This window comes from Microcaecilia unicolor, chromosome 6 (assembly GCF_901765095.1).
Source record: "Microcaecilia unicolor chromosome 6, aMicUni1.1, whole genome shotgun sequence".
In the NCBI taxonomy this organism is placed as follows: domain Eukaryota; kingdom Metazoa; phylum Chordata; class Amphibia; order Gymnophiona; family Siphonopidae; genus Microcaecilia; species Microcaecilia unicolor.
In genome coordinates this window covers 211,652,453-211,676,901 of record NC_044036.1, presented here as the reverse complement: position 1 = coordinate 211,676,901, position 24,449 = coordinate 211,652,453, and the positions used below count along the sequence as shown (strand labels likewise).

At 44.9% G+C, this 24,449-nt stretch overlaps 1 protein-coding gene across 2 annotated transcripts in view; it reads right to left on the bottom strand.

Moving 5' to 3' along the window:
* HDHD3 (haloacid dehalogenase like hydrolase domain containing 3) overlaps window positions 1–21,060 on the bottom strand; it is a 56,953-nt gene extending 35,893 nt beyond the window's left edge. The window contains exon 1 of one of the 2 annotated variants that reach the window (XM_030207151.1): window positions 20,863–21,060. The gene's annotated coding sequence lies outside the window, so the exon portion shown is untranslated. Of the gene's footprint in view, window positions 1–14,851; window positions 15,007–20,862 lie in introns of those variants that run through there. The other variant, XM_030207152.1, reaches the window with a different exon arrangement.
* Between the last annotated feature and the right edge of the window lie 3,389 nt (window positions 21,061–24,449).

Here is a 24,449-nt window from a genome sequence, read left to right as displayed (position 1 = left end):
GGGCCACTGTCCATCGAGTGTGTTGGGCAGAATAGGGTAGGGGGGGATTGCAGAGGGTTATACAGACGAGGGGGGAAGTGGGGGGTTGTCTGATGGGGTACATTTTGTTCTTCTTTGTGGAGATAGGGAAATAGGGGGAGGAGGGTTTTGGGGAGGGGGGGTTCTATTTTTTGTTTGTTTTGAGGGGGGGACCCTTTCCAGAGGTGGGACCTGTGTGCCTGGAGATCAGATGGCTATGTGGGGAGTGGTGGTTGGGGAGCTGCTCGCTGGGACGGCTTCCTGATGCCTACAGATCAATGGTTTGGTTTCTTTTAAATTGGGCTAATCTGTATTTAGGAAGGAGCCCAGAAAAGCCTTCCTCGTATAGGCCTCTCTCCCTGTTGAATATGGAAACTAAGTTATTTGCGAAAATTCTGGCCAATCGGCTGTCTAAAGTGCTACTGGAACAGCACAGTAGGGGTTGTTGCAGGGCGCACAGTGGCACATAACATGAGAAAACTTTTAATATCCATGGAGCAGGTAGAGAAGGTAGCTGCACCTTCTTTGTTAGTTAGCTTTGATGCAGAGAAGGCATTCAATTGGGTACACTGGGAATTTCTTTTTACGGTTATGCGAAGATATGGGTTTTCGGGGTTTTTTTTGGATGCACTTAACACGTTGTATAGTTCCCCTCGGGCAAGGATCCAGGTAAATGCCGTTTCATCCTTGGAGTTCGAGATACATCGAGGAACTAGGCAGGGCTGCCCTTTATCGCCCATGCTTTTTGTGCTATCTATGGATTCCTTGATTAGAGATATAATGGGGAATCCTAACATTGAAGGGGTAAATATAGGTTCTCACGTATTTAAGATCTCGGCGTTCGCGGATGATTTATTAGTGCATATTGTGGACCCTCAGGTTTCTTTGGAAACATTAATGGAGTGTTTTGTGGAATATGGCGACTTTTAAGGTTTTAGCCTAAATTTAGATAAGTCCCTAGCTATGCTCAAGGGATCAGCGGTTCGAGAAAATTGGGTACGTCCCTTTCCGTTAAAATGGGAATTCACATCGTTTCGGTATTTGGGTATTCAGTTGCCATGTTGTATGGGGATGCTCTATAAAGTGAACATCTCAGTTTTGTTAGATCACTGTAGGTCTGTGTTGTCTAGATGGCAGCAACTCCCTCTTTCGCTTCATGGCAGAATTCAGCTGTTTACTATGGTATTGTTCCCGAAATGGTTATATACTCTTCAAACTTTACCAATAAAGTTACTAAAAAAAGATCTTAGGTCTCTACGTTGGATGTTATCTTACTTTTGCTGGGGAGGCCAGAAGCCAAGGATGCAGTTGTTAGGTTCTTGGAAACAAGGGGGTTTGGGTCTCCCCGATGTCTCCTTGTATAATTATACATGTCTGCTTCGTCACCTGGGAGACTGGGTGTTGGAAGAACAGGGTTATATTCCAAGAGAATATGAGGTGGCATTTTATTCCCCTTGGCATGTTAATTCTCTCTTACATTGTTCACAGGATTCCCTTCCGAGATGGTTACGAAAGAGTGTAGTACTCAGATCGCTGCATCTGACTTGGCGGTTTCTGACAGCGAAGATAGGAGGGTGGTACAACATTTCTGATCAACTTCCGATTGGGGGAAATATTCAGTTCTCCCCGGGGAGAGACAATGCTAGCTTCGTGCGTTGGGCGTCCAGGGGAGTCTCTTTGTTAATGCATGTTTTAGATAATGAGGCTAAGATGATTGCTTGGGAGGTTTTGTTGGCAAAAGGGATAGCGGAGATGCGGGACTTGTTGGCTTATCTTCAGTTACGTCATTATGTATCTTCGCTTGAGCGGGAGGCATTGATTGACTCCATCCATGGGGGAGGGACTGCAGGAGTTTTTTGATAAATTTCAGGAGGGGGACCTTTCGGTTTCTGGGTTGCACAAATAGATGAAATCTCAGTCTGGGTCATATGATGATCTTACAGTACAGTGGGATTGAGATTTAGGGAGTGTGGGTTTTGCTATAGAGTCACTAAAGCTTATCAAGCGGATCCCTGAAATCTCGGTGAGTGCTGAGCTGAGGGAGTGTCAGTTTTGAACACTGCATAGGGCGTATTTTACCCAAGATTGAATGTTTAAGATCGGGGCGGTAGGCACCCCGGAGTGTCAAAAGTGCAAGCAAGGGCCAAATTCCTTTTTCCATTCCTTTTGGGAGTGTTGGAAGGTACAGGTATTCTGGAGAGCGGCACTGGCAAATCTGGGAAGATTGTTGAGTTGTGACTTACCGATTTCTCCGGCTGTGGTATTGTTAGATAATTATTAAATTTTTCGCATTCGATCACATAGGAAAGCAGGGGTATTGGGCAAGAAAGTGATCCTGGGGGGGGGGGGGGAAGCTCCATTCTTTTGGACATGGAGGAACCGATTGCATGCACTGATGCTTTTACAAATGACAGTATGCTAGACAAACCCCGAAACGATTAAAAAATGTTCATGCAGTATGGGGGTGTATGTTGAGTCCCTTTCGCATACAGCCAGGCGTCTGTTATTGAATACTGATTAGTCTGTTGATGGAAAGAGCAGGATTGGGATGCTCCATTGCTGTGAGATGGGATAGGCAATGAACAGGATCAGTTGGGTGGGTCCTGCCCTGGTTTTGGGCCCTTCTCTCGTACAGTTAATTATTATTTTTTTTCTTTTTCTCTTCTTCTTTCTTTTCTTCTTTCCTTTTCTTTCGCTTTGGAGAGCTGAGGGAGGGATGAGGGGTTGGGATAGGGCGGTGTTAAATAACATTGGTGACAGTTATCAGTTGGAAGATATGCAATAATGTTCTAGATGGACTGTTGGTATCCACTTACTACATTGTTTGTTGTTTGGTGTATAATACCAATGTGTTATCAAGAAAAACTGTTGTTTCAGGAGCAATCATAGGGGGAAGGTAGGGGGTGGGCACACATGTATTGAAAATGAAGAACAACTCATGAGTGATATCTGGATTGTTATTTTATTGTTTGTTCAATAAAAATTGTTTAAACATAAAACACATATAGGTACTGAACAGGGATCGAGAGTTAAAAGTAGCCTCAAGATGGTGGGATTTTAGCCTAGATTTTAATATAGCCAGAGACAGAGCTTGACATACCAACTCAGGAAGTCTATACCAGGCATAAGGTGCAGCAAGATAAAAGGAATGGAGTCTGGAGTTAGCAGTAGAGGAGAAGAATACAGATAACAAGAGACTTACCTGCTGAACGAAGTGCAGCGAGAGATCATTGAGGAGATGCAGAATAAATATAAGTCAGTAAGAGGAGTTTGAACTGTATACCGAAGCAGATAGGAAGCCACTGAAGCGACTTGAAAAAAGGGTTTATGTGAGTATGACGACACTGGTGAAAGATAAATCATGCAGCAGAATTTTGAAACAATTGAATGACAGAGAGATGGTTTAGTGAGAGACCTATGAGAAGCAAGTTGCAGTAATCTAAGTGTGAGGGGATTAAGAGTGTGGAGGAGGGTTTCGGTAGTTTGTTCAGAAAGGAAGGGACAAATTTTGGAGATGTTATAGAGAAAGAAGTAGAAAAGAAAAGTAAGTAATGGAGAACCAACAGAAAGTAGAAAAAAGGAAACCTTAAACAAAATAAGCCACCAGGTCTATGTAAAACAAATCCCCCAAAACAGCAGGAGTTCTGAAAAAGGACTCAACATGGTGCCATGTTTCAGTGCAACCACCTGGCTCAGGAGTCACAACAATCTAGAGCCACAGATAAAAACAAACCACAACAAACTTACAAATCTGTAAACATATAAAACACAATAAACTGTACAATTTCCAGTGCATATAGATATTACATTTAAATAAACTGTAAAAAGTTTTAAACCTAGACATACTGAATGACTGTATTAGTCCACAACAAGCTAATTATTAAAACAGACATTTAACTATATTTCTACTTAGCGGTAGTTAGCAATAAAAATATGTATGTATATTTATATATCAATTGTTCATGTTAAGTAAACAAAAATCATAAACCCATGATGTATAAATCATTACTGCACATACCTGAATGGTTCAAACACAAGTGTCTGTTGTTGGGGTTAAATAATCCTCATAAGGAAATTAAAAGGGATTATGACATGATCAATCTTAAACCACCATTATAAATGTTTGCTATCATCTGTGGCTCTAGATTGTTGCGACTCCCAATGCAGGCAGTTACGCTGAAACAAGGAACCATGTCAAGTCCTTTTTCTGAACTCCTCCTGTTTTGGGGATTTGTTATATGTAGACCTGGAAGCTTAAAGTTTATTATAATAAAAATAAAAAGTTTGACTCCAAGATTTCCTTTTTCTACTTTTTGTTGGTCCTTCCCTACTTCCTTTCTTCTATATTTTCTCATAAGGGACTTTTTCTCCTTGGTGAAAAAGTCCTTTCTCTCCTCATAGAGAAAGAACTTACAGGTTTTAGCTGTCTGTTGCATATGTGCAAAAAGAGAGAGAGAGAAGTCAAAAGATGACTCCTTGGTTTCAAGCTGATGAGACAGGGAGGATAAGAGTGTTATCCATAGAAATAGAAAATGGGAGAAGAGGAGGGGGGGGGGGGGGAGAGATAAAGTTCAATTTTGGCCATGTTCACTTTCAGATGGCAGTGAAAATCCCAAACAGCAATGTCAGAAAAGCAAGCTGAGACTTGGGACTGGACCCTGCTGAAATTTTTGGTATGGGGAGGTAGATCTGGGTATCATCAGCATATAGATGATACTGAAAACTATGGTGGGAAATCAGAGTACCAAAGGAATAAGTATATAGAAAGAAAAAAAGTGGTCCCAAGAGAGAGCCCTGAGGTACACCAACTACAGTGGAAGAGAAATGTCATGTTTCAGTGTGAGTAAGCCCTTGGACTGCAGTGGAACAGTACTGTCTGCCTGCCTGCCCAGGGGACAGACAGATTGTAGCAAGCGGTAGGCGAGTCCCTACAGAGGGCATTGCTCCACTAGAGGCGTCGAAGGAAGAGGAAGCTAGACCCAGAACTGAAAGCTGAAGCTGTGCTGGAACTGGAACCAGGACTGGAAGAAGGAGCTATGCTGGAAGCTGAGGCTGTGCAGGAAGCAGAAGCTGTGCTGGAACTGGAACCAGGACTGGAAGAAGGAGCTATGCTGGAAGCTGAGGCTGTGCAGGAAGCAGAAGCTGTGCTGGAACTGGAAACAGGACTGGAAGCAGGAGCTATGCTGGAAGCAGAAGCTGTGCTGGAACTGGAAACAAGACTGGAAGCAGGAGCTATGCTGGAAGCTGAGGCTGTGCTGGAGCTGGAACTGGAAGCAGGAGCTGTGCAGGAAACAGAAGCTTTGCTGGAGGCTGGAACCAGGGCTGGAAGCTGTGCTGGAATCTGGAATCAGGGCTAGAAAATAGAACCAGGACTGGAGGTTGAAGCTGAGCTGGATGCTGGAACCAGGGCGACCTTTTGCAAGGCAAAGAGGCAGAGAGCAGCGACTGCAGAAGATGACCAAGGGTGGTGATGTCAGCGAGGGGTGGGCTCGAGCAGCATCAACCCGAATCTAGCCTCCCTCAAATGAGCACGTCGAACTGTCGGAAGGCCGGAGAAAGGAGCAGCATGGAGGGCAGTGGAGCGTGTCACATGAGGCCCCGATGCAGATGTAAGGAAGCGCTGGGGTGACTGTGACAGTGGAGCATACACTAAAAGTGCAATGGGAGAGATCAGAAAAAAATCAAGCTGAAATCCAAGTGAGAACAGCGTATCAAGGAGTAGGTGGTACAGTGGCGTAGCTAGGTGGGGCCATGGGGGCCTAGGCCCCCCAAAATTTCCTCTGGGCCCCTGGTTTTGCAGGCGGGAGTCTCCAACCCCCACCAGCTGAAGCGTTGTCCAGCACCGGTCTCCCGCGCCACCACATTGCTTGCCCGGCTCTGTCTTCCCCTCACGTCCAGCATGCTCCTTTTAGTGAAACTGAGCATACTCGATTTCATGAAAAGGAGCATGCCGGACATGAGGGAAAGACAGAGCAGGGCAGGCAATACGGAGGCTTTAGCATTTGCTATTGTTTTGAGTGAACTAAAGTCCGTATAATGGACTAGATAGGAACACCCCATCTCCTAATTTCTTCAATCTCCTTGGACATTGCCCCTTGCTTCCCTGGCCCCCCTCCTCTCTGGGTCTCCCTTGCTTCCCCCCCCCCCCCTCTGAAATCTTCCTCTTACTTCCCTTGATGACCCCTCTTGTTTTGACTATCTTGGTCTGCCCTCCTCCCACACCACACACAGTGTATTTTATTTCCATTATGTCCCCTTTTTTAAATTTATTTTATGAGCTGAAGAAGAGTGTGTTTGTGCCTCACCACCCCTCCCCTTTCCCCGGCCCTGAGAATGATATTTTTATTTTTAGCTGAAACACCTAGTACCGCAGAGGAGGAACCCTTCCAATCCCCAGCCCATACACACAGTCAGTCAGCCAGCCAGCCAGCACAGCACGTGCAGTCCCTTACCCCACACAGCCGTCAGAGAAGAGCTCAGCTCACACAGCTGAAGATGAAGCTGAGGCCGAGAGGCTCTGCGACCGAGCGCTGAACATCTGGGCTGCACTGGTGCCTAACGTGGCTTAGCAGCTCAGCAGTCTGTTCCCTTCCCGGTGCTGTATGAGAGCAGCAGCAGGCACTCTAGGCGTCACGGTCTGTGTCTGGCAGGCGACAACAACGATCTGGCTGCATCGGGGCTGCACTGGTGCCTAACATCACGCTGACCATGGCACTGTGCCTGAGGAGGACCCCTGGGGCTGGCCTGGCTGGCTCTGCCCCACAGTGCTGCTTAAGTTGGAGTCATGTCGGAGAAAAAAAGAGTTGAGAAGGTGACAAGGTCGGAATGTCGTCAAGACTCGAGAGCACTGAGAGCTGATTGTCTATTGTGGCTTAGCAGCTCAGCAGTCTGTTCCTTTCCCGGTGCTGTATGAGAGCAGCAGCAGGCACTCTAGGCGTCACAGTCTGGGTCTGGCAGGCGACGACAACAATCCAGCGGCAGCGCATCCTGTTTGTTATGGCACCGTGGACTGCGCACGGGAAGGCAGCAGCGCATGCTGATTTTAGTAAAATGGGGGAATACCTGAGGAAGGAGCTGATGGGCTGGGAGAACGAACAAGAAGTGGAAGGACAGTGGTCCAGGCTGAAAGAAACTATAAATAGAGCCACAAGCATTTATGTAAGGAGAGTAAATAAAAGCAAGAGAAAAAGGAAACCGATATGGTTCTCCAAGCAAGTGGCCGAGAAAATAAAGGTTAAAGAGTTGGCGTTCCTGAAATACACCAAAACTCAAGAAGCCGAACACAGAGAGGAATACCGGAGGAAACTGAAAGAAGCCAAGAGAGAGATACGTCTGGTGAAAGCGCAAGCGGAAGAAAAAATGGCTAGAAATGTAAGGAGGGGTGACAAAAATTCTTCAGGTATATTAGTGAACGGAGGAAGACAAATAAGGGAATTGTGAGACTGAAAGACGCTGCGAACCGCTATGTAGATAATGATGAAGAAAAAGCAAATTTGCTAAATAGATACTTCTGTTCTGTATTCACAGAAGAAAATCCTGGAGAAGGACCGTGATGGACTGGCAAAAGTGCACATGAAAATGGAGTAGATAAAGCACCGTTCACGGAAGAGAGTGTGTATAAACAACTTGAAAAGCTAAAGGTGGACAAAGCCGTGGGACCGGACGGGATCCACCGCAGGATATTAAAGGAGCTCAGAGAGGTTCTGGCGGGTCCTCTTAAAGATTTGTTTAATAAATCATTGGAAAGGGGAGAGGTTCCGTGGAATTGGAGAATGGCGGATGTGGTCCCTCTTCACAAAAGTGGTGATAGGGAAGAAGCTGGAAACTACAGGCCGGTAAGCCTCACTTCGATTATTGGAAAAGTAATGGAAGCGATGCTGAAGGAAAGGATAGTGAATTTCCTGGAAACCAATAAGTTGCAAGATCCAAGACAACATGGTTTTACCAAAGGGAAATCGTGCCAAACGAATCTCGTTGAATTCTTTGACTGGGTGACTGGAGAATTAAATCAGGGATGTGATAATAGACGTAATCTACCTAGATTTCAGCAAGGCTTTTGATACGGTTCCCCACAGGAGGCTCTTGAACAAACTGGACGGGCTGAAGATAGGACCCAAAGTGGTGAACTGGATTAGGAACTGGTTGACGGACAGACGCCAGAGGGTGGTGGTAAATGGAATTCGCTCGGAGGAGGGAAAGGTGAGTAGTAGAGTACCTCAGGGATCAGTGCTGGGACCGATTCTGTTCAATATATTTGTGGGTGACACTGCTGAAGGGTTAGAAGGTAAAGTTTGCCTTTTTGCGGATGATACTAAGATTTGTAACAGAGTGGACACCCGGGGGGGGGGGGGGGGGGGGGGAGTGGAAAACATGAAAAAGGATCTGTGGAAGCTAGAAGAATGGTCTAAGGTTTGGCAATTAAAATTCAATGCGAAGAAATGCAAAGTGATGCACTTAGGGAGTAGAAATCCACGGGAGACGTATGTGTTAGGCGGGGAGAGTCTCATAGGTACCGACGGGGAGATAGTATCTGAGGATCTGAAGGCGACGAAACAATGTGACAAGGCGGTGGCCGTAAGTAGAAGGTTGCTAGGCTGTATAGAGAGGGGAGTGACCAGCAGAAGAAAAGAGGTTTTAATGCCCCTGTATAAGTCGTTGGTGAGGCCCCACCTGGAATATTGTGTTCAGTTCTGGAGGCTGTATCTTGCTAAGGATGTAAAAAGAATTGAAGTGGTGCAAAGAAAAGCTACGAGAATGGTACGGGATTTGCGTTACAAGACATATGAGGAGAGACTTGCTGACCTGAACATATATACCCTGGAGGAAAGGAGAAACAGGGGTGATATGATACAGACATTCAAATATCTGAAAGGTATTAATCTGCAAACGAACCTTTTCCGGAGATGGGAAGGCGGTAGAACTAGAGGGCACGATACGAGATTGAAGGGGGGCAGACTCAAGAAAAATGTCAGGAAGTATTTTTTCATGGAGAGAGTGGTGGATGCTTGGAATGCTCTCCTGCCAGAGGTGGTGGAGAGGAAAACGTTAACGGAATTCAAACATGCGTGGGATAAACATAAAGGAATCCTGTTCCGAGGGAATGGATCCTCAGAAGCTTAGCTGAGATTAGGTGGCAGAGCCGGTGGTAGGAGGCGGGGCTGGTGGTTGGGAGGCGAGGATATTGCTGGGCAGACTTATACGGTCTGTCCCAGAGCCGGTGGTTGGGAGGCAGGGATAGTGCTGGGCAGACTTATACGGTCTGTGCCCTGAAAATGACAGATACAAATCAAGGTAAGGTATACACAAAAAGTAGCACATATGAGTTTATCTTGTTGGGCAGACTGGATGGACCACACAGGTCTTTTTCTGCTGTCATCTACTATGTTACTATGTTTATTTTGAGAAATCCATTTGGGGTCCTGGGTCCCACCTAGCTACTCCACTGTTGGGGACCCCCGCCAGCCAAGGTATCTGCTGCAACAGACCAAAATGTGCCCCCACCTCGGGCTCTGGCCCCCTCCCACTGCAAGGTCTGGCTACGCCATGAAAGTCAACATAACATGGTGAAGCAGCATGTTCAAGTAGCTTGGATAAGAAAAGGAGGAGGGAGATGGGACGATAGATGGAAGGGTAGGTACAGTCCAGTAAGGGCTTTTTAAGGAGTGGTGTAACCATAGCATGTCTGAAGGCATTAGGAACAGTTGCAGTGGAAAATCAAAGATTGAGAATATGACCGATTGAAGGGATGGAAGTAGGAGAGATAATGCTGAGTAGATGCCTGGGAATGGGATCAGAGGAACAGGTAGTGAGCTTGGAGGAGGGAGGTTGTGTAGTTTCCTCTTAAATTATTTTAGAAAAGGAAAGAAAATTGGAAGGTGGCAACTTCTCAATCCCCCTTCCAAGCAGTATCAACAGCCTCTGAACTCTATTTTTTTTTGTTACATTTGTACCCCGCGCTTTCCCACTAGCACCTCTCCTAACGTTATTACAGTTCATCGATCTTACAGGTTTTGTTTATGCAGATGACATATAAATATTGACACCATTAGATCCAACTAATTCACAAGAAATCTGCTCCGTCAAAGAAAAAATTTTACAAGTAACTACATGGCTAAACGAAAATAAGCTCAAACTCGATCCAGAGAAACCTAAAGTACTCTTGTTTTCAGATCCTCCTAGTAAGATGCTTCCTAAGCCACTCCTTTTCTATAAAGTCCAGATCCCCTTAGTCTCCTCTTTACAGCTATTAGGAATGTTTTTTGATAACTCTCTCAGCTTTCAGCTGCAACTTTCTTCTCTTATTAAATGCTGTTTCTCTAAACTGTGTTTGATTTGTTCCATTAGCTCACTCCTACACTCATCAACCCTTAACATATTGGTTCATTCCCTGTTAATTACACAGTTTGACTACTGTAACTCGCTTTATAAAGGTTTGAGACAAAAAATAAAATCTGCGTCACTTACAAATGATACAAAACACTTGTATCAAATTAATCACAGGATCAGGGAACTTTAATCACGTAACACCACTTCTCAAAAATGCACATTGGCTACCACTTATGTAGGATCATCTATATAATTTAAAGAAAGTTGCACATGAGGTCAGAGTGATGGTTACATATTACGTCAGCTAGGGTAGGAGTGGATAAGCATGTCCTGCTGCAGGATGTGCAGCCCCTGTCACTCTTTGTGTGTGTGAGACTAGCAAATTAGTTACTTCTTCCATTAAAGGCCTGGTTGAAGAGCCAAGTTTTCCCAGGCTTCCTGAAGTAGAGATAGTCTTGTGTTAAGCGGAGCCTTTCAGGCAGTGCATTCCAGAGTGTGGGGGCCACTCCGGAGAAAGCTCGCTTGCGGGTTTCACATCATGTAATGTCTTTTGGAGAGGGTGTGGTTAGTGAAAGTCCTTGAGAGGATCTTAGTGTCCTTGGCAATGTTTAGAGGATCATCCTATTCTTCAGGTACTCGGGGCCATTTCCTTTAAGGACCTTGAAGATTAGACATAGAGTTTTAAATTTAGCCCTGTATTATACTGGTAGCCAATAAAGTTTTTGCAAAAATGAACATAAGAATAGCCATACTGGGTCAGACCAATGGTCCATCTATCCCAGGTTCCTGCTTCTAGCAGTGGCCAGTCAGGTCACAAGTACCTGGCAGAAACCCAATTATCAGCAACATTCCATGCTATAAATCCCAGGGCAAGCAGTGGCTTCCCCCATGTCCATCTCAATAACAGACTATGGACTTTTCTTCCAGGAACTTGTCCAAACCTTTTTTAAACCCAGATACGCTAACTGCCGTTACCAAATCCTCCGGCAACGAGTTCCTGAGCTTAACTATTTTCTGAATGAAAAAATATTTCCTCCAATTTGCTTTAAAAGTATTCCAGTTTAGTTTCATTGAGTTTCCCTTGTACTTTTCGAATGAGTGAAAAATTGATTCACCTTCACCCGCTCCACACCACTCAGGATTTTGTAGACCTCCATCATATCCCCCCTCAGCTGTCTCTTTTGCAAGCTGAACAGCCTTTGTAGTCAGACCATTGTATAGTGCATTGCAGTAATCCAGTCTTGATGTTATCATGGCATACACAACTGGGATACGATTTACCTTCTTGATGTAAGGAGAAAGGCAGCATAGCAACATTTTGCACTTGCTCACATTAAAATGTCATCTGCTATTTGGGATGACCAGTCTCCTCTTGCAATTTTTCACAGTCCTCTTGTAAATTAACAACTTTAAATAACGATCATCAGCAAATTAAATCACCTCACTTGTTATTCACATTTCCAGATCATTTATAAATGTTAAAAAGCAGTGGTCCCAGCAGAGACCACTTCTACCCTTCTCCATTGAGAATATTAACCATTCTCAATATGTTAACCAGTTCTTAACCTACTGCCTCATATCTCATGGTTTTCTAATTTTCCTCAGGAGTCATCTTTATCCACATATTTATTCATTCTACCCAAGCAGCAAAGGACTAAAATATAAATCAACCTACGCATCCAGTTTTTCCTACATCAGTACACAGCTATGGAACGCACTACCAAAAACCATGAAAACACCTATGACCACCTCCAATTCAGAAAAAAATCTAAAAACCCACCTGTTCCAAAAGGCTTACCCCCCCCCCCCCGACTAAACTTAAATGCCTGAAATCAGCGACACTACACCACCACAGTTCGTACTGATCACCAAACAATCTCATCTGTTCTTGCTATCCTCTATACGGCCCCACCACATGTTCCTTCATGTGGTCCCTACCCTTCTTACCCCAACTTAACCATTATCTGTATTTGCTTTACTCTGGAGTCTATTAACACCTCTCCAGTATCATGTAAGCCACATTGAGCCTGCAAATAGGTGGGAAAATGTGGGGTACAAACGTAACAAATAAATAAATAAATAAATTCTTATCTTGGTCTTCAAAGTTAAAAACTCTGGATCTCCTCCTTTTCTGGCAAGACTATCAACCCTGTATGCTCCCACACGCATCCTTCGCTCATGCCAACAATACCTATTGGTTGTACCATCGTTCCTTAAAACCTACCTGTTTGAGAATGCCTTCATGCTATCCTAGGCACTATCCTGAGACTAAGCCTGTCAATCAGTTTAGATTTACTCCCCCCTCCCGACCCATCTTTTACCCATCTTTCTATTGAATAATAGTTCTTTTTCTGCCCTTCCCCATTTGATTACTTATTTCTCTTAAATTTCCTATATTTTATTATGTATTCTAGTATTGTAAGCCACATAGATATTTTTTGATGTGTGAGACAGAATTGCCTTTAATAAGCCTGAAACCTGAACTCCCTCAGCCTCTCGCTAGTATTTCTTTAGCACTTCTGAAATATTATAATTACATGTATATAGATTAATATACAAATACACAAGAAGCAGTCCCTTTTATGCAGACCTTACAATACACATAAGTCAAGATAATCATACAGGGCAAAAGAAACATTTGAGAACTACATTAGATTACGGTCAAAAACTAAGGCTGTGATCAGGAGAACAACAGGTTAAGATGTAAAAGCTGTCTCAAAAAGATGAGGCTTCAGATTGGATTTGAATAAGACCAGAGAAACAGCAGAATGTACAAACTCAAAGGGGGTCAGTATTCAACAATACGTATCCAGATAAGTGCCTGATCAGGATATTCAGCAGCACTATCCATATAGTGGTGCGAACATCCTTACAGACTGCCACAGCTGCCCTAATGGTATTTGGATAGCTAATTGAATCTTGCTGCTAATTTTCACTGCTCTATCCTGATGTTCAGCACTAGCCACTATCTGGATACTAGTAATGAATATCTGGATTTTTTTTTTCTAATTACCACGGCTGGCACTTAAAAACTATGCTGACTTGGCAGATCAATAATGACCTATAGAAATCTACTTCAAGCACAGGGCACAACAAGGTGGAAAGCATAGCGCCAACTGTTTACCATGGAGAAGGGCATAATTTGGCTGATGTGAAGCATTCACAAGGGAGGGGTGTGGGGAGAAAGAAGAACAGTAAGGAGGTGCAGAATTAATGCACTTGTACTTTACAGCTGTATGTGGAAGTAGATATGGGGCCCAATGCAGTGATTTGAAGGTTGTATCGTGTAACACCACAGGAGACGGAAGCTAAAATCTACATTTTGAATAGATTTTAGTGAACTATGGTAGTCAATGGTTCATTGAGAGACCTATGTGTAGCTGACTACAGCAGTGTGAGTGAAGAATAATTAGGAAAGGAGTGGATAAGAATGTTCTTAGCATGTTAAGAAACAACGGGATGGATTTCGATACCAACCACCCATAGCCTCAACAGCCTGTCTAGGATGGAGAGAAGCTTTATTATGTGGCTGCTGGAGGGGAGGGCAATGGCAAAGGCTACAGTTATGGCTATGGATACTTGCGGTGGATAAACCCACCCACCCACCCACTCACTCCCACCTGCCCCCACAGCAGCTTCAGCCTCTCCCCAAAGCTCACTCATTCCCCACCTGCTCCCAACAGACACACCGTTAGCCTCCTTCCACTGCTCACCACTACAGTAGCAACCTTGGCATCACACCCCTTGCAGCAGTAGCCTCTCAATCACTCCTTCACCCCCCTCCCAAATGGCGGCCTATTTAACCACACCCTGAGCTTCATCACCTTTATCATGAGTGGAAGCTTCTTTCAAACCCCAACCCGTAGCCTCTTTCAACTCCTAACTTCTTCCACCTTCCCCTCAGAGAAATAGCCATTTTCAATCCACGCCCCTACCCCATGCATTAATCTCTCTCCCAACCCCCACACCACACACAGTAGTCTCTCTCCCCCAACCACATTCCACATAATCTCTCATGCCCTCCTCCATTCCACATAGTAGTCTCTCTCACATCCCCCCAACTACCACCAAAGGAACTCTTAAAGTTTTATCCTTAAACAATTTTATTAATAAACAAATGAAACACACCATCAGAGGAGCCATAATTTTGTGCAAATATTACAAGCAGTAATACATTCCTTCTCCCCAGTCCCCCATTCCCCACCCTCCCCAACCCCATGTACTCCAATCCTAGTAATGCAACCATAAGCAACTGCAGAGGGTCTGGAGGTATATTTGTTCTATTGATTTTGTCTCAGAGGATCATAACACTCCACCCACCCCCACACTCAATAGAAAGCAGGACATCATGAACAGGCAAAGGCTAGACAGTACGTGTGAATATAAGTTATTTAGACTCAATCCCCCCCCTACCCCTTGGGTGGAGAGTTTGAAAGTAAGGTTCCCAGATCAGCAAAAATTGCTTTTTACGCTTAGGCTAGACTCTGAAAGTTTTAAAAAGGTATACCAAAGTTGGAGACTCTTCCTCTGCACATGTTCCACCCCGACCGTTTTGCTGCTCTGCTGCTGCTACCAGGGCAACAACTACAGATTCTCATTTGGACCTTCTTCTACTTCGCCTCTTTCTCATTCTGCTGCTGCTCCCACTCCTCCTCTCCTGCACAAATACCTGTCACTGCTACTATCTGCAAAGACCTGTCCCCCACCCCAAGGAATGTTGACATCATGCTGGGCACCGAATGCCAGCACTGATAGACAAGAGGCTGCTTGCCTTGTTAAAGAGACATGCATGCTGCTCAGCCACCAAATTCTTTGCAGCTGAGACAGCACTGGGACTGTTCTGGCAACAAATCTCACTCAGCAAAGGTATGCTCATTAACGTGGTGGGTAGGTGGGGGGAGCAGAGCAGACAAGAAATGTGTTGCCCTACAAGTCCACCCCTGGGCCCTCCCAAAAATTGAAAGCTGGCAATGCCCCTGCTGTGAGACAAAGTAGTTGCAGACCACAGTTCTGCAACCAAAAGATTTATGGTGGAAGAACAGCATTTTCATCACCTGACACTTAATTATGTGCAGAAGGCTAAATGTACTCCAATTATATGCATGGAAACTTGAGCAAAGGCATTTACATTTAAAATAGCACATACCACATAATGCACAATGAATATGCATAGAAAACCTCCAGAAGAGGTGCTGTGAGAGGACTTCCAGAGAAGGAGAGGGCTTCACTGGTAAGAATTTGCTGGGAAATTGTTTTTAAACTAAATAGGTAACCTCAGGAACTTTATTTTAAGTTACTTTACTTACTTAGCAAAGGAGTTTAAGGGATAGTTTTTCTTAGCATATAATGTCTCAGTTACAGTTCCATAGGCTAGCACTTAAGGGGACTATTTTGCTGTTACTATAGTATCAGTATAAAGAACAGCTAATAGGCACAGGAAGCCTCAGTTTAGACTTTAATTCCCTCTCAACCACCCCTGGCCTGATCTCTGATTTATAGGCCCTTGAACCAATCAGGAAGCTACAAATTCCAGAAGGATGGCCTCCATCTTAACTAGGGTGGAACCAGGCTGCTGGCATCAATATTTAAAAAGCAGCTTTTAAACTAGAAACTGGGGGAAGACTGATAGTTGCTCAAAAGCACATGGTTCGGAATAAGGTATCTTTAAAAAATATCACCAAAACAGGGATGAAAGGGCACCCCGACAGCAAGGTTACAATAGAGACTGGGCATCCAAATGGCAGATGACGTTTAATGTGAGCAAGTGCACAGTGATGAAAGTGGGAAAGAGGAACCCAAACTATAGTTACCTGATGCAAGGTTCCACATTATCACCCAGGAAAAGGTTCTAGGTGTCATCGTTGATAATAAGTTAAAACCCTCTGCTCAGTGTACAGCAGCAGCTAAGGAAAAATTAGTTCTTACCTGATAATTTTCATTCCATTAGTCCCAACAGATCAAACCAGAGATTTGTGGGTTGTATCCCTCTACCAGCAGGTGGAGATAGAGAGAACTTCAGAGGTTTGCTATATGTGGTCATGTGCAGCCAGATTCAAACAAGATGAAACACTGTCCTGCCTCTTTGAAACTCAATGAGGAACCTCAACCGCAAAAGTGGGAGGCCTAACTATACCCATCAATTGTCTTCCTTCTTTCTCTTGACATGCTTTATTTTATTTTTGTTTTTAACAAACTAAACAAAGGAACCTATTCATGACTAGGAACTAAACAAACTTGAGTAACTCGTAGCCAACAACAGAAATAAAAAGGGCAGGCCTCTGGATTGATCTGCTGGGCCTAATGGAAAGAAAATTATCAGGAAAAAAACGAATATTTCCTTCCATAGTGTCCCACAGATCAAACCAGAGACTTGTGGGATGAACCAAAGCAGTCCTCAAGTAGGGTGGGCCAGAACCGACCCAGAAGATAGAACAGATGCACTGAACGCCGCGTCCCAACGGGCTGCTACGTCCAATCTGTAATGCTTAGCAAAGGTATGCACCGAAGCCCATGTAGCGGCTCTGCAAATGTCATCCAGTGAAACCAAACACGATTTGGTGTGAGAAATTGCTTGTGCTCTCGTGGAGCGCAGCCGAACCTGCAAGAGAGGAGATCTCCCCATGGTTATAATAAGCCGAAACAATCTCCTCCAGCAGCCAGTGGGCCACAGTGGCTTTCGAGGCCACTGTGCCTTTCTTGCGACCAGCAAAAAGAACAAAAAGATGGTCAGAATGGAGGAAGTCACTGGTAATGAATAAGGATGTGCCGGACATCAAGGTACCGTAGTGCTCTGAAATCAGTGGGATAGTCCTCCCAGCGAAAAAGGAAGGTACTATCCGAAGGCAGATTCCTGCCTCCGTGAACCAGAGGAAGGGATCTCTGCATGACAAGGCCTGCAGATCTGATACTCGCCTAGCAGAGTTGATAGCCACCAGGAAGGCCATCTTCAAGTGAGGTTCTTCAAAGTCAAATGATCCAAAGGCTCAAAGGGAAGTTGGCACAAAACAAGGTTCAGACTCCAAGTTGAGACAACCAGCAAACATGGGCGATCGACTAAGAGTCTGATGAGATCCACGTACCACAGGCTCCTGGGCCAATCTGGAGCTACCAGGATCACCCAATCTGGATGTCTTGTGATGTGGTCCACCACTTGCCCCACCATGGGCCACAGTGGGAAGACATAGAGAAAACCCAAGGGCCAACTTTGGAGAAGGGCATCGATCCCCTCCAACCCGAACTCCCTGTCTCTGCTGAAGAAGCAGGGTACTTTCGCATTGGCTTTGTTTGCCATGAGGTCCATCACTGGAATATCCCAACGATCTGTGATCTGTTCGAAAGCCTTCATCGAGAGTTCCCATTTTCCTGAGTCCAATTCGTTCCGACTGAGGAAGTCCACCCGTACATTTGCAGACCCTGCCATGTGTGCCACCAAGAGGAGGGCCAGGTGCACCTCTGCCCAGAGCACTCTTGGTGCCCTTTTCTGTTCATGTAAGATACTGCCGTTGCATTGTCTAAAAGGACGCGCACAGGATGACCCCAAAGGAACACCAGAAACTTCCTGAGTTCAACTTCCAATGTAGCTATAGTTCGGGTTCCTCTTTACCTCATGCATCATTTTGCACATGCTCCAATTAAATGTCATCTGCCATTTGGATGCCCAGTCTCCCAGTCTTGTAAGGTCCTCTTGTAATTTTTCACAAGCTTTCTTCACTAGTCGCTTGTCTTTTGTTTTGGGGTTTTTTTTTTGTTTTTTTTTTTAACTTAGAGGCAGGAGAGAAATAGCCGGAGCCAGAAAAACCAAGGCACAGAGCCCAGGGAGAACAGAGGGGTCATTGGGGGGAGGGAGGAACCTGGCACCACCAGGTGTACCCAAATATCCCAGTACCGGGAATCTCAACCCCAACCGAGGCTCAACTGGGCCGGGGGACGGGCCAGGAAATGGTTCAATCCAGAGCTGCATGGCTATGACCCTCCACCTGCTAGACAGCAATAATACTGAGGTTAAACTGGCTGCACATGACTACGTATAGCAATGCTCTGAAGTTCTGTCTATCTCCACCTGCTGGTAGAGGGACATAACCCACAAGTCTCTGGATTGATCTGTGGGACGCTATGGAAAAAAAGCAAATAGAATGTCAGGAATTATTAGGAAAGGAATGGAAAACAAAAATGAGAATTTTATAATGCCTTTGTATCACTCCATGGTGCGACTGCACCTCAAATGCTGTGTGCAATTCTGGTCACCGTATCTCAAAAAAAGATACAGCAGAATCAGAAAAAGATACAGAGATGGGCGAAGAAAATGATCAAGGGGATGGGACAACTTCCCTATGAGGAAAGGCTAAAGCGGGTAGGGCTCTTCAGCTTGGAGAAAAGGCAGCTGATGGGAGATATGATAGAGGTCTATAAAATTCTGAAAATGCTACCCTGGAGGTTCCGGATTTATGCTTTCTACTTAAGAGCCTAAATTTGGCTTCCAGAGGTCTATAAAATACTGAGTGGAATGAATGGGTAGGCATGAATTGCTTGTTTACCCATTCCAAAAAGGACTAGGGGGCATGCAATGAAGCTACTAAGTAGTAGATTCAAAACAAACCAGAGAAAACACTTCTTTACTCAATGCATAATTAAACTCTGGAATTCATTGTCAAAGAATGTGGTAAAAGCAGTTAGATTAGCAGGGTTTAAAAAAGGTTTGAATAATTTCATGAAAGTTCATAAGCTATTATTAAGATGAACTTGGGAAAATCCACTGCTTAATTCTAGGATAAGCTGCATAAAATTTGTTTTACTATTTTGGGGATCTTGCCAGGTACTTGTGATCTGGTAAGATGGATTGGCTACTGTTGAAAATACAATACTGAGCCTGATGGACCTTCAGTCTGTCCCAGTATAGCAATGCTGATAGTCTAATGAAAGGACAAAACCACAACATTTAATCACCAGCAAGCAATTACATAGCACATAACACAGTTGGGTTGCAGAGGATGGGAATGGGTTGAGGAGAAGTAGCGAGATAGCATCTTGGCGACCTGTGTAAATAAAACAGTAAAGACAATCAGGAGTATGTGTGGCTTTAATATGTGTTTAGTGAGGCTCATATTTAGGCTTAAAAAACAGGTGCCAATGTATGCACAAAGAAGCTCCAATTACCACTACGTTCTCCCCTATTTGCTACAAGTTATCCATGCTTGAATATGTGATGAAGTGTCACCAGTAGTGTACTAAGGGCAGGGCAGTGGGGGTGGTCCGCCCTGGGTGCATGCTGAAAGGGGGTGCAGGGAGCAGCTGTCGGCTCTGCCGGTTCCCTGCTCCCTCTGACTTTACTTCCTGTTCCGGGGCAGGGAACCGGCAGAGCCAACAGCTGTGCGACTGCTCCCTGCACCCCCAGGAGGTAAAAGCAATGCGCTTGTGGGGGGTGATGCACCAGGAGAGAGGCGCAGTGGCGATCTGCCCCAGGTGGCAGTCGACCTAGGAACACCACTGTCACGTGTTGAAAGGTCTGCGGTGGTAAAGTTTCATGTGATACAGCAGCAATTTAAAGTCATGAAAATAGAACTGTTCTTCTGTCTCTAAATATGAGCCTTTAGAAAACTTTATGTTTAAGAAAGTTTTAGCAAGGCTCTTATTTAAGTGTAAAAGAACAGGCATGGATGTGTGCCGGCATGCCCCTTTCCCCTCCCTATTTGTCACAAGTTTTCCATTTATAGAATTTGAATACATTTAGTTTGAATACTTGAAGTGTCACATGATGACCTGGCTTGGTGTGCTGTTCTCAGTGATGAACTATCACGTGATGAAATGTCCATACACCATACAGAGATACTAACTAGTTACCCAGTTCCAGGCTGGATTTCTGAAGTCAATACGCAGGATCAAGCACTACAAATACTACTACTATTTATCATTTCTATCACGCTACTACATGTACACAGTGCTTTGGGTTCAAAACCAAAAGTGGCCAAAATAGTAGATGTCCACTGCTAATAACAATAGATTGTCTCACTTCCCAACTTAGCAGCACTCATACATGTACGAGGGAAAAGTCTCAATTACTACGGCAATAAATCTTGTTTGATTGCACGTAGAAAAAGTCTGTGATGACTTTTTCTACGTGCAATCAAACAAGATTTATTGCCGTAGTAATTGAGACTTTTCCCTCGTACATGTATGAGTGCTGCTAAGTTGGGAAGTGAGACAAAATAGTAGATGACAACAGAAAAAGACCTGCATGGTCCATCCAGTCTGCCCAACAAGATAAACTCATATGTGCTACGTGCACATCCTACTTTTTGTGTATACCTTACCTTGATTTGTATCTGCCATTTTCAGGGCACAGACCATAGAAGTCTTCTGCCCAGCACTAGCCCCACCTCCCAACCACCAGCCCCGCCTCCCACCACTGGCTCTGCAGCTTGAAACTGGGAAACTTAGCATTTCAAATTCTGCACCATATATAAAACCAATTAAACTTGTACATAAGTTTATATACCAAGAAAAATATCCAGCTGTCCTTACTTCTCATTTGATGTGTGGAGCTACAACCTCACAAGGACCAGTTTTTTTTTATGCAGAAGAAACAGCTTATTCTGACATTTTGCTTTATAGCCTCCAAGGCCTGCGTTGTGAAGATTAAGAAATCACCATAAGGTGCTCTGAAACGCCCAGAAAGAAGTAGGTAGCAACGCCAGAGTAAGGCTTGGAATGCACAGGGAGGCTGGCAGAACACCAGATTGAGGCTTGGAATGCAAGTTTAATGACAGGAGACGACATGAGCCTATCAGGCTCATTATCTGGGCTGAAGCTAGTGGGCGGAACTTGCCTCCATATTGGCCACAGCAAAACAATAGTAATCGCTATTGAAAACAATAGCAAACTTGTGAGGTTTATATTGTTTTTTTAAACTTCCTAGGTTTTGCATTCTCTCTGTTAGGTGGGGGGAAACATGCAAGGGGAGTTGGGGCTGGGGCGTTTTCAAGGGGTCTGCGAAGTGGTGGTGGGGAGGAGGGTTATATTCAAAATGTATTTGTCAGTGCTTTTTGCTTATGATACATAAAAACAGCAGCAGCTTTGACCACAAAAGAAGCGGTAGGACTGGGGCCAGGGGGGTGTAGAGTGGAACTCTTAACTTTGTCCCCCAGCACAGCGATACGCTGCCGTGGTTTCAGAATAATAAGCCAAAGAAACCCTTGGAAGCCAACTCATGATCCTTCCTTCCCCTAGACAGCAGTAGATAAAGACCCTGGAGCTGGTAACTCACCACACTGAGCCCCCACAGCTGCCTTCTCTTCCCCGCCCCCCCCCCCCCGTGTTCGCCATGTCCCAAATCGCAGTCGGCTAGCCCCACCCCCCGTCTCCCCTGTGAAAATGCTAGGTAGTCCCTATAACCAGCCTCTCAAAATGACACACTGATTACGGTTTACAACTAATTATTATTCTAACCGATGAAAGGTTATTCCGTTCTGTCTGTTCTTCTGTGTGTCTATTCCTCCTCTATATGCTGCTCAAGCTGGCATGAGATTTAATATAAATGCTACCAATAAGCATGCGGCAGAAGATAGTTTGTTTTGGTGTCACCAATATGGGGGGGGGGGGGGGGGGGGAGGGGGAGGCTGCTTCAACGTTTTGAAGTCACGACGTCTCCTATAAACCTTCTTCAGCCTGTCTGGCTTATCTGGGCTGAAGTCACTGGGCGGAGTTTGCCGCCATATTGGTTTGTCCAACCTCAATAGCGAACTTGTAAGGTTTATATTGCTTTACTAAAACCTGGGTAAGGGTTTTGCATTTGCTGTTAGGAGGGGATCGGGGGAGGGGGATGAAAGGGAAGTTGGGAGCGGGTGGTGGGGAGTTTTTGAGGGATCTGTGAAAGGTGGGAGGGTTAATGTTTTCCTCAGTGCCAGAGCAGCAAAAGGTAAACGAAGGATACTTCAGAATTCTCATGCTATTAACGGATCCTCTTAGTAAACCTTTAAAAGTTCTCTTTTTTGTTCCACAATCGTTGAGATGCAAATTTTTACATGAGTAGCCTAGTGGTTAGTGCAGTGGACTTTGATCTTGGGGAACTGGGTTCAATTCCCACTGCAGCTCCTTGTGACTCTGGGCAAGTCACTTAACCCTCCATTGTCCCAGGTACAAATATTTTCGAAAGAGAAAGACGCCCATATTTCTACCCAAATCAGGAGATGGGCGCCCAAATTGGTATAATCGAACGCCGATTTTGGGCATCTTCAACTGCAATCTGTCACGGAAACGGCCAAAGTTGACGGGGGCGTGGTGAAGGCGGGACTGGGACGTGTTTATCGGCTGAGGAGAGATGGGCGTCCTCTTCGGCCAATCGAAAAAAGAAAGGCGTTTTTAGCGCAAATTTGGGTCACTTTTTTTGGACCTTTTTTTCACGAACAAGTCCCAAAAAAGTGCCCTAAATAACCAGATGACCACCCCTGACTCCCCCAGTGGTCACTCCCACCCAAAAAAAACAACTTTAAAAACTTTTTTTTTTCTAGCCTGTATGCCAGCCTCAAATGTCATACCCAGCTCCATCACAGCAGTATGCAGGTCCCTGGAGCAGTTGTTAGTGGGTGCAGTGGAGTTCAGCCAGTTGGACCAGGCCCATCCCCCCCTACCTGTTACACTTGTGGTGGTAAATGGGAGCCCTCCAAACCGCCCCCAAAACCCACTGTACCCACATCTAGGTGCCCCCCTTCAGCCATAAGTGCTATGATAATGATGTAGAGTTGTGGGGAGTGGGTTTTGGTGGGGGTTTGAGGGGCTCAGCACCCAAGGGAAGGGAGCTATGGACTTCAGAGGTAGTTAACTTTTTTTTTTTTAATTGTTACAAGTGCCCCCTACGGTGCCCGGTTGGTGTCCTGGCATGTGAGGGGGCCCAGTGCACTATGAATCCTGGCCTCTCCCACAACCCAATGACTTGGATTTGTTTGTTTTTGAGCTGGGCGCCTTCGGAGTTGCCATTATCGCTGAAAAACGATACCGCCCAGCTCAAATCCGATGCATTTGGCTGGCACAAACCGTATTATCGGAAAAAAGATAAACGCCCATTTTTTTCAAAAATACGGTTTGCCCCGCCCCTTCACGTACCCGTTCTCGGAGATAGACACTCATGGAGATGGGCGTTCGTGTTCGATTATGCCCCTCCACGTAAACCGCTTTGAATGTAGTTGTAAAAATCACAGAAAGGCGGTATATTAAGTCCCATTCCCTTTCCCTTCCATTTTGTACTTTTAGGTTTTTATTGCTGTGGACTGTTCTCCTGGACTCTCCTGCAATCCCGTAGCATTCTTGTACTCCTTAAAAGCTGAATGTGGTGAGCCCCTTTTCTTATTTGCAATGCTGTATTGTGGATTTCAGTGCTGTGCTATATACCTTTATTTATTTATTTATTTATTTATCTATCCATCCATCTCAAAAAGACAACAACAGCAGCAACACATGGCCCAGGTTAAATTGCTTGGGATGTGGGCTGAATATTGACCGGCAAGTTTCCGTCTTCCTCTTTCTCCACGATTCTGTTCAGTGTCTCACACATAGAGCCCCCTTCCTCCTGGAAGCCTTTCATCACGCCATGTGCTCTCTGACAGCTTTTTTTATGTATTTGAAGGGTTCCCATATGTCAGCGGTTCCCATCCCAAATCTTCAGTCAAGTTTTCAGGATATCCACAAAGAATATTCATGAGAGAGATCTGCGTACAGTGAAAGCAGTGCATGCAGAACCTTTTCATGAATATTCATTGTGGATATCCTGAAAACCTGACTGGCTGGGGTGTTCCAGGACCAGGTTTGGGAATCACTGCCATGTGTAGTTCCTCTGTGTACATCCCTATGTTGCACAAGTTTGCATGTTTCTAAATATAACTTTGATAAAATAATGCATAATGACAACAAGGATGCAGCGGCTGATAGTTTGTTTTGGACATACCAAGATGGCAGCTGCTGGAGGAACAGACGTCAGCTTTTTGACATCTTGACGTCTCCTGTCATTAAACCTCCTTGCACAGGGAAGCAGCCAGAACACAGGACTGAGGCTTAGAATGCCAGATATGCCAGGTCACACACCTTTGACTCCCCCACCCCCTTCTGCAGCTCAAATT